Below are 13,859 nucleotides of genomic sequence, written 5' to 3' on the forward strand. Positions count from 1 at the left end.
AGCTTCTTTCCAGTATTTTAGAGCAACATTCTTTTCCATCATTAATGTTTTGGCACAGTTAATTATAGATCTATTTCTTCTTTTAGCAATTCTATTCTGTGGGGGAGTTTTAGGAGTTGATGTCTGTCTTTTGATTCCATTGTCATTGCAGAATATCTTGAATTCATTTGATGTAAATTCACCACCTCTATCTGATCTTAGACATTTCAAGCTTTATCCAATTTTTTTTTCAACTCTAGCCACATACCACTTAAAAATTTGAAAAGCATCAGATTTTTGTTTTAAGAACATAACAGTCATCATCCTGGAATAGTCATCGACAAATAATATTATGTATTTATCTCCTCTATAGCTTTGTATTTCCATTGGACCACATAAGTCAGTGTGAAGTAACTCAAGTATCTCTTTAGATGTATATTTTTTGTTTTTGAAACTTGACTTTGTCATCTTTCCTAGCTGACATTGTTTACACATGACATTATCAGGCTTCTTCAATTTTGGTAGACCTTTGACTTTCTTCATTTTACTAATTTTGACTAGATTGTCAAAGTTGACATGACATAATCTTCTATGCCATAACCATTCATCATCAAATTTTGCAAATAGATAAGAAGCATTATCCATATCAAGGTAAAACAAATTACTCTTTGTTTGATCTCCTTTTCCTATTAGTTTACCATCATTATCATAGATTTTTGCAGTTTTGTTTTCAAATTCCACTTTGCAACCCATATTTCCTAATTGTGAGACACTCAGTAAATTGCAGTTTAATCCTTCAACATAGTATGCATTGTCACATGAAATTTGGTCTGTGAGCTTAATGGAACCTTTTCCTCTAATTTGACATGGAGCATCATTGCCAAATCTAACACTATTTCCATCATACTGAGTAAAGTTAACAAACTTACTTTTGTCTCCTGTCATGTGATGTGAGCATCCACTGTCTATGATGCATCTGTCATTCTTGTTTATACATGTCACCAGTGCTGTGGCTTCTTCTTCATCAGATTGGTCCTTCATGGCTACATAAAAAACTTCATCATCATTGTCATTAGAATTTTCTTCAACAATATAACACTTCTTACCTTTTTCTTTGTAATCTCTCTTGTCATCATCTCTTCTATTCTTGTATTTGTTGCCTTCCTTGGAATCATTTTTCTGTGGACATCTTGCAGCAATATGACCTACTTCATTGCAATTAAAACAAATGATAGGCATCTTACCTTTGAATTTTCCTTTGCCCCTGTGAAATCTTCTAGTGAGCAATGCTTCCAATTGTTCCACATCTTCCTCATCAGTGCTACTGTCACTAGATACATACTTCATTTTTCTTCCTTTCCTTGATTTCACCTGTTTGGCATCTTTTAGTGATAACTTGGCTTCAAAAGTAGATTCAACATTTTTAGGTTTGTAGTTGTCAAAGTTAGATAACTCAAATGCAGTGAGTCTACCTATTATACCTTCAAGGCTTAGGTTATTTCCTGGTATACATCTTAGCTCTTGTATTGCTAATACTCTAATAGCATAGATAGGAAGCAAGGTTCTTAAGAACTTACTATTAACAATATCTTCATCCAGTTGACCATTCAAGCATCTTATTGCACTTACCACTTCCTTTATTCTTGCACCATACTGAGCAACATTCTCATTTTCTTCCATTTTCATGTCATCAAATTTTCCTCTGAGACTTTCTCTTTTTTCTCTTTGTACATTCTGATCTCCTCCATAAATGTCTGATATGGCTTTCCACATTTTGAATGCAGTGTCACATCCTTTGATATCATCAAATTCAGCATAGCTGAGTGCAGAGGCAATTTCCAGCATTGTTTGGTTGTGTTCCTGTTTGTTTTTCATGTCTTCGATAGTAGGAGCACCTGTTGGATCTACATGTTCAATGACAATTGAATTTTGGGCATAATCTCCTATGGATCCAAGATCTAGCTTCATCAAACTTTTCCATGCAACAAAGTTGTCTTTGTTGAGCTTGGGAACTTCTCTTTTTGGCATTTTGATCTTTTCTGCTAGTAGTCCCTTTAAACTGAATCAGCAGTGAGGCTCTGATACCAATTGTTAGAATTCTTTAGAATAACTGAGAGGGGGGGTGAATCAGTTATTCAAGGTCCAAATGCCCTATTAATATCATTTTCATATTTTCAAACTTAAATTAGTCATATAAGCAAATTACTATAAATCAACATGCAAAGATAAAACATTCAAGATCAACACATGACACAATGATTTACGTTCAAACCCAATTTGGGAAAAACCACTAGTAACATGCTACTTGATTCTCACTCTTTTGAAGTGATGCCCTGTTAAAAGCCTGCCCTGTTAAAGGCTTACAACACACTGTTAAATGTGACCTTGTTAGAGGATTTCACCAAACTGTTAGGAATGGGCCTGGTTAAAGGTCTTTAGAACATTCACTTGGAATGTCACCCTATTAAAGGATTTATCTAATGGTTGTTAAACCAACCTAAGTCCATAGGATTTATCTTATTGTTACAATTGCTAGAAAGTAATGATAGTGGTCTTTTGATCTGACATAACTTACAACATACTTTGTAGATTTCATATCACTCTTTCTGTTCAATCCTTATGCTTGGCTTCAATCACTTTAGTTCTGATTGCTTGTCTCCCTCTCAAGCTTCATCTCTCTGAGTCTTCCTACTCATTCTGCCAATGCAATCATCCTTGTGGTCATCTATCCAAATAGAGTTCCTATGTTATCTTCTCCTTAGCTCATTCTTCAATATTTCATGCTTTTATGCTTGACCACGGCTCTCTCTCTCACTATCCCCTCTATTCCACTCTATTTTTCCATTAACTTATGTCTTCTTATATACAAGTCTGATTTGCCTTTGCCACTCAATTCTCCCTCTCCAATTTTAGGGTTTCAAAATGGATTAGGTAGGATACAATGTATCTACCCCATATCTTGTTTTCTTCTTGAAACTTCTCTAATTGTATCTTAAAAATGTTCTACATGGTGTTCTATGCCACCAACTCATCATTCCTATCTTCCTTTTAATTCACAGATTTCTAGATAACAACTTTGTCAGCTTAGATCTGGCGAATCTTTGATTTCCTAAATAATGCAGTAACTCGGCATTATTGAGTTACTGGTGCTCGACACCTTTGTTTTACTCAGCATTATTGAGTTACTGGTGCTCGACACCTTTGTGTTGCTTGGCACCTATACCAACTTGACACTTGGTTCTGCTCGACACTTGATTCTGCTCGAAACTTGATTTTGCTCGACACTTGAACTTTCTCGGCACTTGAACTTGCTCAGCACTTAACTAGGAATTTGCTCAACTCTTATTAGCTTGCTTGGCACTTACTAGCTTGCTCAGCTCCTTCTCTTAGTTTGAGCTTTACAAAAGACTTAGCTAAAACCTTAGATCTTTGATATGTTTCAGTGTGCTCATTCTTTGTATCTTTTAGTATGTCTTCCAACACACTATTTTATTAATGGCTTGACTGATCCTTGTACTTCATTACAACATCATAACTTCAACCTTTCTCTAGGTGTTCTAGTTACATCTTATTGATTGCCTCCACCTTGACAATCAACTAATTGATAGTATTTGGATCACTAAAGCAATTGTCATCCCTACAATTAGCAAGTTTGACATCAATGAAAAAACAATGATTGAGGACATTCTTTACCAGTTCCATATATTATTCCAACAATTTTTCTTATGATCATTTCAATTATTTCCAATAGCTATGGATGAACATGTTTAGCTATTCAATTTACATGAAAACTGTGAGATGAATATGTGGTGAATGTTTTTATGGTTAAAGTTTTGAAGTGTTGATTCAACCCCCTTCTTAGAGTTTACTTTCCCATTATTAATTCCAACAATTGGTTTTAGAACCTTGTTCTATTGAAAGAAAATCTTTGCAACTTTGAGGAAAGATCTCAAATATAGAAGTCTATAAGTTGGGAAAAGTCATTGAGAACCAGAAGATTGAAATCCAACCTTCTCTACATTAGTTGAATGAATAAAGAGCTAAGTTGTGGCACTCATTAAAGAGAAGGAAAGAGATAGATATTGAGGAAAATGACACAAATTACCATGAGGAAGAAACTACTGAATTGTTTGCAAATGGAAACTAAAGTGAATTTGATATAGCAGTTGCAGATCTGATGAAAAAGAATGATGCCCTAACTGAAGAGGTCAAAAATATTAAGACAGAAAAAGAAGTCCAATTAGTACTACTATGGAAGGTTCTGAGGGAGAAAAAGAAATGGAAGCGTCTAGACCTATTGAAAAGAAAAGAAAGGCTAAGGATCCTATTGTCACAAAAGTTTCCATCCTTGTCCAAATTTTTTACCTAAGGACAACCTTGTGAAACATGGAAACAACCTCCAAGCTATGGGACTTGAACTATAAGGTTGAGTCTCTAGAGAAGGCTAGCTTCCTTTGCTATCAAGATGCACCTAACTACTCTTGAGAGTAAAAGGGGGAAGGAGATGCAAGAAAAAAAATCTACCCAATCTATTCTAAGGAGGTGATGCCTCGAAATAGAGTGTTCAAACCAATCTCTGCCCATATATGCACTATTAAACCATCATGACACCAAAAATATACACATACAGACTTGTTTTAATCTAACAACCACATGTAGATCAAAAAACCCAAGTAAATCATGCAAGGAAAATAAGATTCATTTATATGTCATTCATAGGCAAAAAGAAATATAGCTAGGCAAGATTGTAGATATCCACAATACAAAAATAAGAGAAAAATAGTTCTTACACTACACATCAATGGCTAAAGCAGATAAGGCAGAATGTCATATAGTTTAGAGGTAAAGAGGATTTACAACAGCAAGCTAGAGCAATGCCATACAAAAAAAGAGGGTCTAACCCTTACAAAATTTTACAAAATTTGCCTTTACAGCTAAGGCATAACTGAGATTTTTTGACCTAAAACAAACTTCAACCATGACACCTAGCAGTTATTGCAAATCTAGAAAAAATATGATCATGTCCAACAACTCCAGATGTAACAATAATAGGAAGAAACGCAAAACCAATGCATCCAACTATAAGAGATCACATCTCATGAGATCTAATCATTAAATGTAATAAAGAGGCATGAAGATGCATTAACCTCATGTAACAAGCCCTAAAAACATTGATTTTCCTTGAAGAAATGATCCTTGCAACTTGCTACGACTGTAACAAATAAATTTGCACCACTATCAAAGAAAATGTGGGATGGGATAACAAACTAGTTAATGCATCACAAAAATTACAAAATGACCATGTGGAAAAGATCTAATTTTCCTAGAAAATGTATGAACCATTGATGTAGATTTCCTTGTTTGAATTGGATGACTTAGATGCTATAAAAATCTCCTCAATAAGTGAATAAAACTCAACCATAGATGCATATTTTTCTTTATAACCATAGATAGCTAAGATAAACTCAAAATACCCACAAGATGCTTCACAATATAATGGTCATCATATCTTCACAAGAGACCAAAAAAATGATGTGAAAATATGACCACTGTTAGATCAAAAGTAACGTAGCACAATAAGGATCTGCCACATAGCATGGAATTTTTGGTTGGCACCTTTCTCAAATACATGGTTAAAGAGACATGCAAAATGTTAACTTGGTGTAAAAATGCATGTTAACGTGCAACTTGGCACATGAAGGAAAAATGAGCCAACTTAGCAAGTTCTCGCTATGTCACATGAAATAACTACCTTGCAACTTTGCATAGTGACATATTGACAACCATAGATGATCCTTAATCTAACGATGAGTAAATGCACTAAAGGAACTGGGCCACTACTTGACATTCATTTTTTGACACATTCCCTAATATGCAGTTGAAAAGTCACTTCTCGAAATAGCAAAAATGGTTCACGTAGAATGTTAACCTAATGTGAAAATGTGTGTTAACCCTCAACTCAACACATGAAGGAAAAATGAGCCAACTCAGTCGATGAAGCAATTGAACTAGCTTGACACATGAAGGAATTGAACTAGCTTGACATATGAAGAACCTGAGTTAACACAAAATGTTAACCCAACCAAAAAATGTGTTAACCCATATCAAAGAATCCAACCCATTGAAGATCTCTTAGATCGGTTATCAATGATGGGCTGAATGGGGGAAAAAATGGCCAACAGAGCCTATAGTAGAGAAACCCAAGAAGAAGGTTGTGAAACTATCACAACACAAGACAAAAACTCCTATTAGTAGGGCTAGCACAAGGGCAGCCACCAAGAAAGCCAAGGTTGTTGAGAAACCTAAATGTAAAAGGACTATTGCTACAATAGAGATGAGCCAACTAGTAAAGAAGACATATGAAAGGAGAAAATATGTAGCTCTAGTTGAGTTAGGTGAGGAGAAGATAGATTTAGATGACATGAGTCAATTCTAGGTGGCACACCACTATCCCTCCTCTGATTTATAATTTGTGTGGCAATATAAAATACAATGTAGATTTATTTGGATTTTCACACATAGATTTTGACAAGATAGGAAAAGTTGAACAAAATACTATAGAGGAAGACATATATGTGATGATGGCTACATTCAAATCAACTCCTATAGAGATTTCCAACTCATTACCTAAGAGTCTATATGACCGAGTTGAGAAAAAATGGAAATTCAACTTACAAACTAAAAGATAGATTAGGGAAACTACTTTAGCCCAAGTTATGCTAGAATTTCCAAAGATAATGATAGATGAGGCTATGGAGTTGCACAAAGGTATATTTACTCTAGAATACAAAGCATTCAATATATTGAAGAAGAATATAGTTGATGTGGTAACGAAGAGAAAATCAATATGGAGATCTATTTACAAGTTCCCCATTCCTACTATAACAGAGAAAGGTGAGCAAGAAATGTAAAATCCTAAGAAATATGAACAACAGGTAGCTACAACTTTAAAAGTTGAGTTAGTCAAGGATAGTCATGTGGAAGAAACTAAGAAAATAGTAGGAGAAGAGGCCACAAGTAAGGAAGAGTAGAAAGATGATCAAAGTGTACTTGAGGTACAAGTGCCAAGTACCAGTCCTCTACATGTAGACCAAGTGAGTCAGCAAGACTCAATACAAATCAAGCATCAATGTTCTTGAGAGTTATGCTCAAAATATCAATCCTTTGACTGAGCATGATTTAAAGAGGATATTGAAGAGTTCCATCATGGAAGATAATTCATGCACAAATCTTGTATTGGTGAGAACTGATGAAATTGAAAAGACAAATATGGCAGTAGTAGAGGAGAAGCAAATAGATACATCAAGTGTGCCCCTAGAGGTAAAAACTATAGAAATACAGAGTGCAAGCACTGAAAAACAAGGTATTGTTACAAAACTAGTTGCATTACCTCTTATTCCATTCATTTTTTTATAAGAAAGCCTTAATTATAGTTCAGGAAGATGGAACAAAAACTAGATTAGGTCAGGAAGCAAGTCCTATACCTACACCACAAACACAAGGTGAAGAGGAAAAAGAGGATAGTTAGAATGACAATCCTAAAGAATTGAAGGTGACTACTACTGTAGAGGAACAAATTTCTCTCTAGACTCTAGCTACCTTACTAGTTTCTATGCATCCTACTAGTAGTCAATCTCTTCAGAGGCTGAGCACTCAAGCCACAACATTGCAAATATCTAGGCTGAGTGCAGAGACATAAAGCATATTAGAAGACATATCTTATGGAAATGTAAGTCTTGATGATGTGATTGAACTACCCAATTTTGATCTTACAAGAATCAATATTGAGTAGGTGAGCATTCTGCAAGAAGTTAAACATAGGAAGAAACACCAAGAGTTGCTAAGAAGGGAGCACAAGTAGAAGCAAGTTCTTCATGAAATAAATGAAATATTTCTTGATGCTTTTAGTCTCCCAACCCCTAATGAAGAGAAACCTATTTTTGAGAAACTGGTAAATATTATTGAAAAGATAAATGAGGATGACCTAAACTCAAACACCAAACTATTAGAGTGGTCAGAAAAGAAGTTTCAGACATAAGTACTTGAAAAGATATCTAGTGCCCTTGCACTAAGATAGGTTGATTTAGTAACCAAGATGGAACATGTGAAAAAGGTATTGGAGAATATCTTTTCTTTATACACAAAGCTTTGTGATGTGAATTTATTTACATAAGAAGTACAAAGGGCTATTGACTGGCTATAGTGAGATCTGAAAACTATAGGTAATGTCTTACAACTATCTCCAAGTCAAATCCAAACTCATTTTTACAGATTACTCTCTGCTCAAGGTCAGTGAGCAGCACTACAAGCACAATATGCTAACATTTGTGCTACCTTGATCAACATCCAAGCCACATCAACCCCATACATGGAAGTGTTACACAAGGAACTAGACTTTGTTGAAAACTTGATGAAGAAAGATTCTCATCTTTCTACTCATGAAGGCCTATTTAACCTTGTTGCTAAGCTATACATCCAATATCAATCTCTAGAGGTAGTGTGTAACAATTGGGATGAAACATTAAAGATCATCATGGAGGTCCATAAAACACTTCTAGACAAACACACTATCAGTGTACCACGCAAATGACATAAGTGTCAAAAAAGGGGGAATGAGAAAGAAAAATGAGAGAATGAAGATGATAAGGGGAACACAATTTTGAGATAGAAATAGGGGAAAATAATAGTACAAAACATTTATTCAAAAGGAGTTATACATACTTCAAATACATCAAGGAACACTTAACTTAGGGGGAGCTATCCAAATTTTGAAGAGGTATGGTAGTTAAGTCATTAGTTGTGCAAAATTTTGAGATTTTTAAATTCTGTATGAGATACAAATTATCTAAGTGATGTACATAAGTTAGGTTGTATACACATGAAAAGGTATTTTTTCCACTCATGTCAAAGGGGGACATTGTTGATCTCATTTTTTTTTTTAACAAGATAGTGACAAAATACTTAGGTCATTTACTTAACATAAATTTGTATGTACTGAGTAAGTAGTTTATGCCAAGCAACATACGTAGTAAGTGTTGAGCACCAGTATGTTATGAGAAGATGGTATGTGATGAGTCACTCAAGTGCTAAGAAAGACATATATGCCAAGTGATTCATATGCCAAGTAAAATAGTGGATGCCGATTCATTCAGGAGATGAGCTACAACATTGAAGATGTAATGGATGTTGAGCATCAGAGTTTTCAAGTGCTGAGTAAACAATTTTGGACATAGTTGTTTGTAATGACACAAATTCTTATGTAAACCATTTTTTGGGCTGACTTAAGGATTTTTTTACAATTTTAGAATATATATGCAAAGGTATATTGGGAATCCCTATGCAATGCATGCAACCAATCAGATTAAGGGATGTTCTAAGTGAAAAAATGGGTGAAACACAATCATTGATTCCTACCTAACCCTAGCTCACCTAAGTATTATTAAGGAAGGAAAACCCTAAATAGTTTGTGTGTATAGATGAGAAGAGAAGAGAGAATGCTAAGTGTAGAGAGAGCATTCATGGTGGCTATGGAGGTTATGATCATGCTATAATTCTAGAATCAATTAGAGAGAAAAGAACAAAGTAGTTAAAGGACATAAGAGATACATCTAATCAAGAGGATCAAGTACACATTAGGAAAGAGAAGATCTAATATGTAGTAGAGAGATGCTAACCATAGGATCAATGCTAAAAAATTCTAATAGGTGAATCAGGGAAAATATCATAGCAAAGTAGCCTTGACAAGTTTCAAGTCCTGATAGACTTTTGTGTAAATCTCTTAACCGAGTGCTTGTTTTATTGCAAGTTTAAGTCATCAAACAAGGCACACTTATAGTAGGGTGTTTAAATCCTTTAACAAGGTGAGACCTAACAATCTTTGCAAGCCTTTAACAAGATAGACCTTTCATAGGGGTAGATCATAGTTTATGTTCAAAATTATTGTAACTTCATTGGCTATGCATTATAATCACAACAATGAAGATTTGTGGGTGTCATACTCACTCCAATTTTACCTTCTCATTGGAGGGTTTTTAGGTAACAAACTTATTGTGTCATGTATTACTTGTTTCATACTATGGATGAACATGTTTAGCTAACTATTTCAATTTACATGAAAATTGTGAGATGGATATGTAGTGAATGTTTTTATGGTTAAAGATTTGAAGTGTTGATTCACCCTCCCTCTTGTAGTTTACTTTCCCATTGTTAATTCCAACAAATACATCAAGAAAAATGACATGGCTTTAGTATTTCATAGACTAGTGAAGAAATTGTATAACAACACAATAATTTGATAGAAATGAAATTTCTTAGATTTCTATGACTATCTATATTCAATTAATGCCAGAAATACCCCATAACAGAGTGCTAAAATAAATATAATAACCAACTTTGCTACTGAGATACCATAGACTATTCCATGTCAAAGTGTACAAAAGTAAACCAATAAAACACCCAATAAAAATTATAAGTCATTTTTCAAAGTCAATATTTGTATTATACTATGGTATCTCAATCTAGGCTAGTCAGTTGGCTAATAGTTACATAAACATAACAATTTACTCACTCTCCCACCTCTAGTCTAAACTGCAGATTTATTCCTCACATAAAATTATAGATTTGGTGATTAGATTGGCTTTTTTGGCTACACTAACAAACACCCAAAATCCTATAGGGATGTAGGATCAACTATAGCTATTGTTTCTCATTTATCCATCTACCAATACTTGGTCATTAAAATGTATTTCAAATATTTGCAATAAGTTGAGGATTCAAAAATAGTAATTTATATCAAGGTTGGGGGCTATAATAACTTATTTTAGTAATGAATTAGTAATTAAATAATATCCTCGAAAGGGAAAGTTTCTTGTAATATATTTAATAGTTCATTATATGAAGGTTGCGGGACTACAATTAAGTTATAGCATTACTCTTTCTAGTGGGTATCAACATGAGGTTATTACTTATTTAAAATAAACTTTGATGATATTATTCAAGTCATATATGAAGAAGCTTCTAGAGGTGTTAATACTTTCTAGAGGGGTTTTCATCTATAGAAAAGGTTTTGGTTGGGTTTCAAAGACTCATCCATTTTGTGTTTTATCAAGTTGTTATGTTTTACTCTTCACATATAGAGACCAATCATAGGATGAAACCATGGTTACTCTAGATGTAACCCTAGGCTTGCATTAAATCAGTCATAGGTTGGGATATCACTTCAGCAATTTGATTAGTGCAGGCCACTTTTTAGTAGTTGATTCATATTAGCTTTTGTCTAAGATTACAACCAATTTTTCTATAGTGATTGGTACACCATGCAATCAAAATTTGAATTAATGTCATATCTAGTTGGAATTTAATTTTGATAGTCTAGGAAATAAGAACATATTTTACATGTTCAAAAATAACTCATTGAATGAACTATAATTTGTAAAAATTTCATGGAATAAATCATTTGTTGGTTTAGTTGCATGTTTACATCTATTATCAGAATGTTGATTAGTGATAGCTACTCCAAGATGAATATAGAAGCTAATCCATGATTGTTGAATAATGTTCCTCCTCTTAGGAAGAAACAATGTCATAGGTACATATGAGATGATTCTCCAATCTTTAGAAAGAATCCTGAAGATGAATGGTGTCTCTAAAACCTACTCAATATCCCTGTGTTGATACTGATGATCACCCCCTCCAACACTATTGAAAAGAACAAGTTCATATCTAGCAAGGATAGATGTAGAATATATCCCAAAGAACCAATTGTCTCCTCAAATGATAAAGAGACCTCTTGCAACTACTGTACATAAGGATCCACAATCATATCAACCTTGTAAGACTAATCATGTAGACAATGGACGAGAGGGTCAAAGTATTCCCTTGCAATAATTGAAGAAGGATCTTCTTCATCAAAGAGAAGATTTATATAATCAATAATGTCTCCCAAATCTTCTAGGTAGGACTCCACAAACAAACATACAATATTTTTTATGTAGTCATCCCCTGATTTTGAAACTAGAAGACAAGGTGTACCCAACTATACTAAATTACATGGACCTATCACTGTAGCAATGTATGCATGTGGAATATGATAATGCTATGCCTTTGTTCTACATCTATCAATATGATCCCCCATATCTAGACTTGTTGAATCTTAATTACTCCATCCATCCATGCATTTTTTTTTTCATCTCTCTTTTTGAGGGAGGGTTTTTCCCATGAGGTTTTCCCTCTTTCTCCATTTTCAAATAGATTGCATTACATTTGTACATGGGTACCTAACATGGCCTAGTAGCTGGAAGCCATCATGCATTTTCATTATAGCTTTCATGAGCTTAAGTGCATTAGTGCATTCCCCTAAGTTTCACTTAAGGGGGGGGGGTGTTACTGTAAATAATTAATTATTATTACACTTTACTTAAGTTTACTTAGGTTAATGCATTATTTTATTATTTATTAGGTTAGACACCTAGGAGTATGTGTACTCATATGAGTTTTCCTATTGACAATACAAGAGTTAGCAACTCTAATTTAGCACATGGTGTCTACAACACTAGAGTTTGCATAATCAATTGAGTTGTCATGTATAAAACATAGTTGTTTGCACTCTAATTAAGCACATGGTGTCTACAACATCTTTTAATGTGACAAATGTATGTTAAGCTTATCCTCTCATCATCACACTAACTTCTATGCTCAATGGAGGATAATCCACTCTTAGTGGACATGTGCTTAATTAGAGTGTGAACAACTGTGTTGTCTACATGACAACTCAGTTGATTATAAAAACTCTAGTATTGCAGACACCATGTGCTAAATTAGAGTTGCTAACTCTTGTATTGTCAACAAGACAACTCATATGAGTATGCATACTCCTAGGTGTCTAACCTAATAAATAAGTAAAATAATGCATTAACCTAAGTACAATTAAGTAAAGTGTAATAATAATTAATTATTTACATTAACAAACACTATGGTTTACAATAATGACTATATAATCATTAGAAACATGATTTAATAAACAAGGGGGGACTATTAGTGGATTTTCTCTTGATAGAGTTGAAGCAAGAACATGACTATCTGCAACTGAACCTTCCCAACTGGAAAGAACATATTGAAACTTGTAGTCAAAGGAACAAACACCCATTACATTTTTTGACATGTTACCTTTTTTATTGCAATATTTTTCTTGGTTGTCCACATCAATGGTAGCTAGTATATGGGTCCCATCAATTGCTCCAATACAATCCTAGCTTAGAAAATATTATAGTCAAATATGTAACAATATACTCATGAAACAAAGTACATGTTAGTAGGAGATTTACCTTGAAGTATGGATCAAAATGGTCCTTCCCAAGAATTTCTAGAGGGGTAGTTGGAGAAGGGGGCAAAAAGTAATTGTTAGGGAGCGATATAGTAGCCTTCAAGACCTTATGGAAGTAGTGACTTATAGTCTCTCATGAGTGACCAAAGTGATGATCAATCTTACAATTCCTTAGATTGTGGCCAAGGGTATGTAGGAACATGACTAGTTTTTCTTCCAATTTCATGTTTATTGTATCTTTAATGATCCCTCTCTCCCTTAGAATATTGGCAATTTTGAAGAAAGCTCCTCTAGTCATGCATAGTTGGTCATCGGAATCCATCTCATTGGAATATATAATACATTTATAGAAAGGAAAAACAACTCTTCTTCGCTTGTTGTGTCATTATCTTCTAGCATCTTCATAAGATGCTACTATGAATACTACTTGGGCTGCAAGAAAAATGACAAGTACACACAAGAGCATGATCTTCCTAGTAATGATTCCATAAACTTCTATGTCATAGGAAGGATCAATTGAATGCCCTATATATATATATATATATATATATATATATAT

Source organism: Cupressus sempervirens, chromosome 7, assembly GCF_028749045.1.
Source record: "Cupressus sempervirens isolate cs-2001-9-10 chromosome 7, ASM2874904v1, whole genome shotgun sequence".
NCBI classification, from domain to species: Eukaryota; Viridiplantae; Streptophyta; class Pinopsida; order Cupressales; family Cupressaceae; genus Cupressus; species Cupressus sempervirens.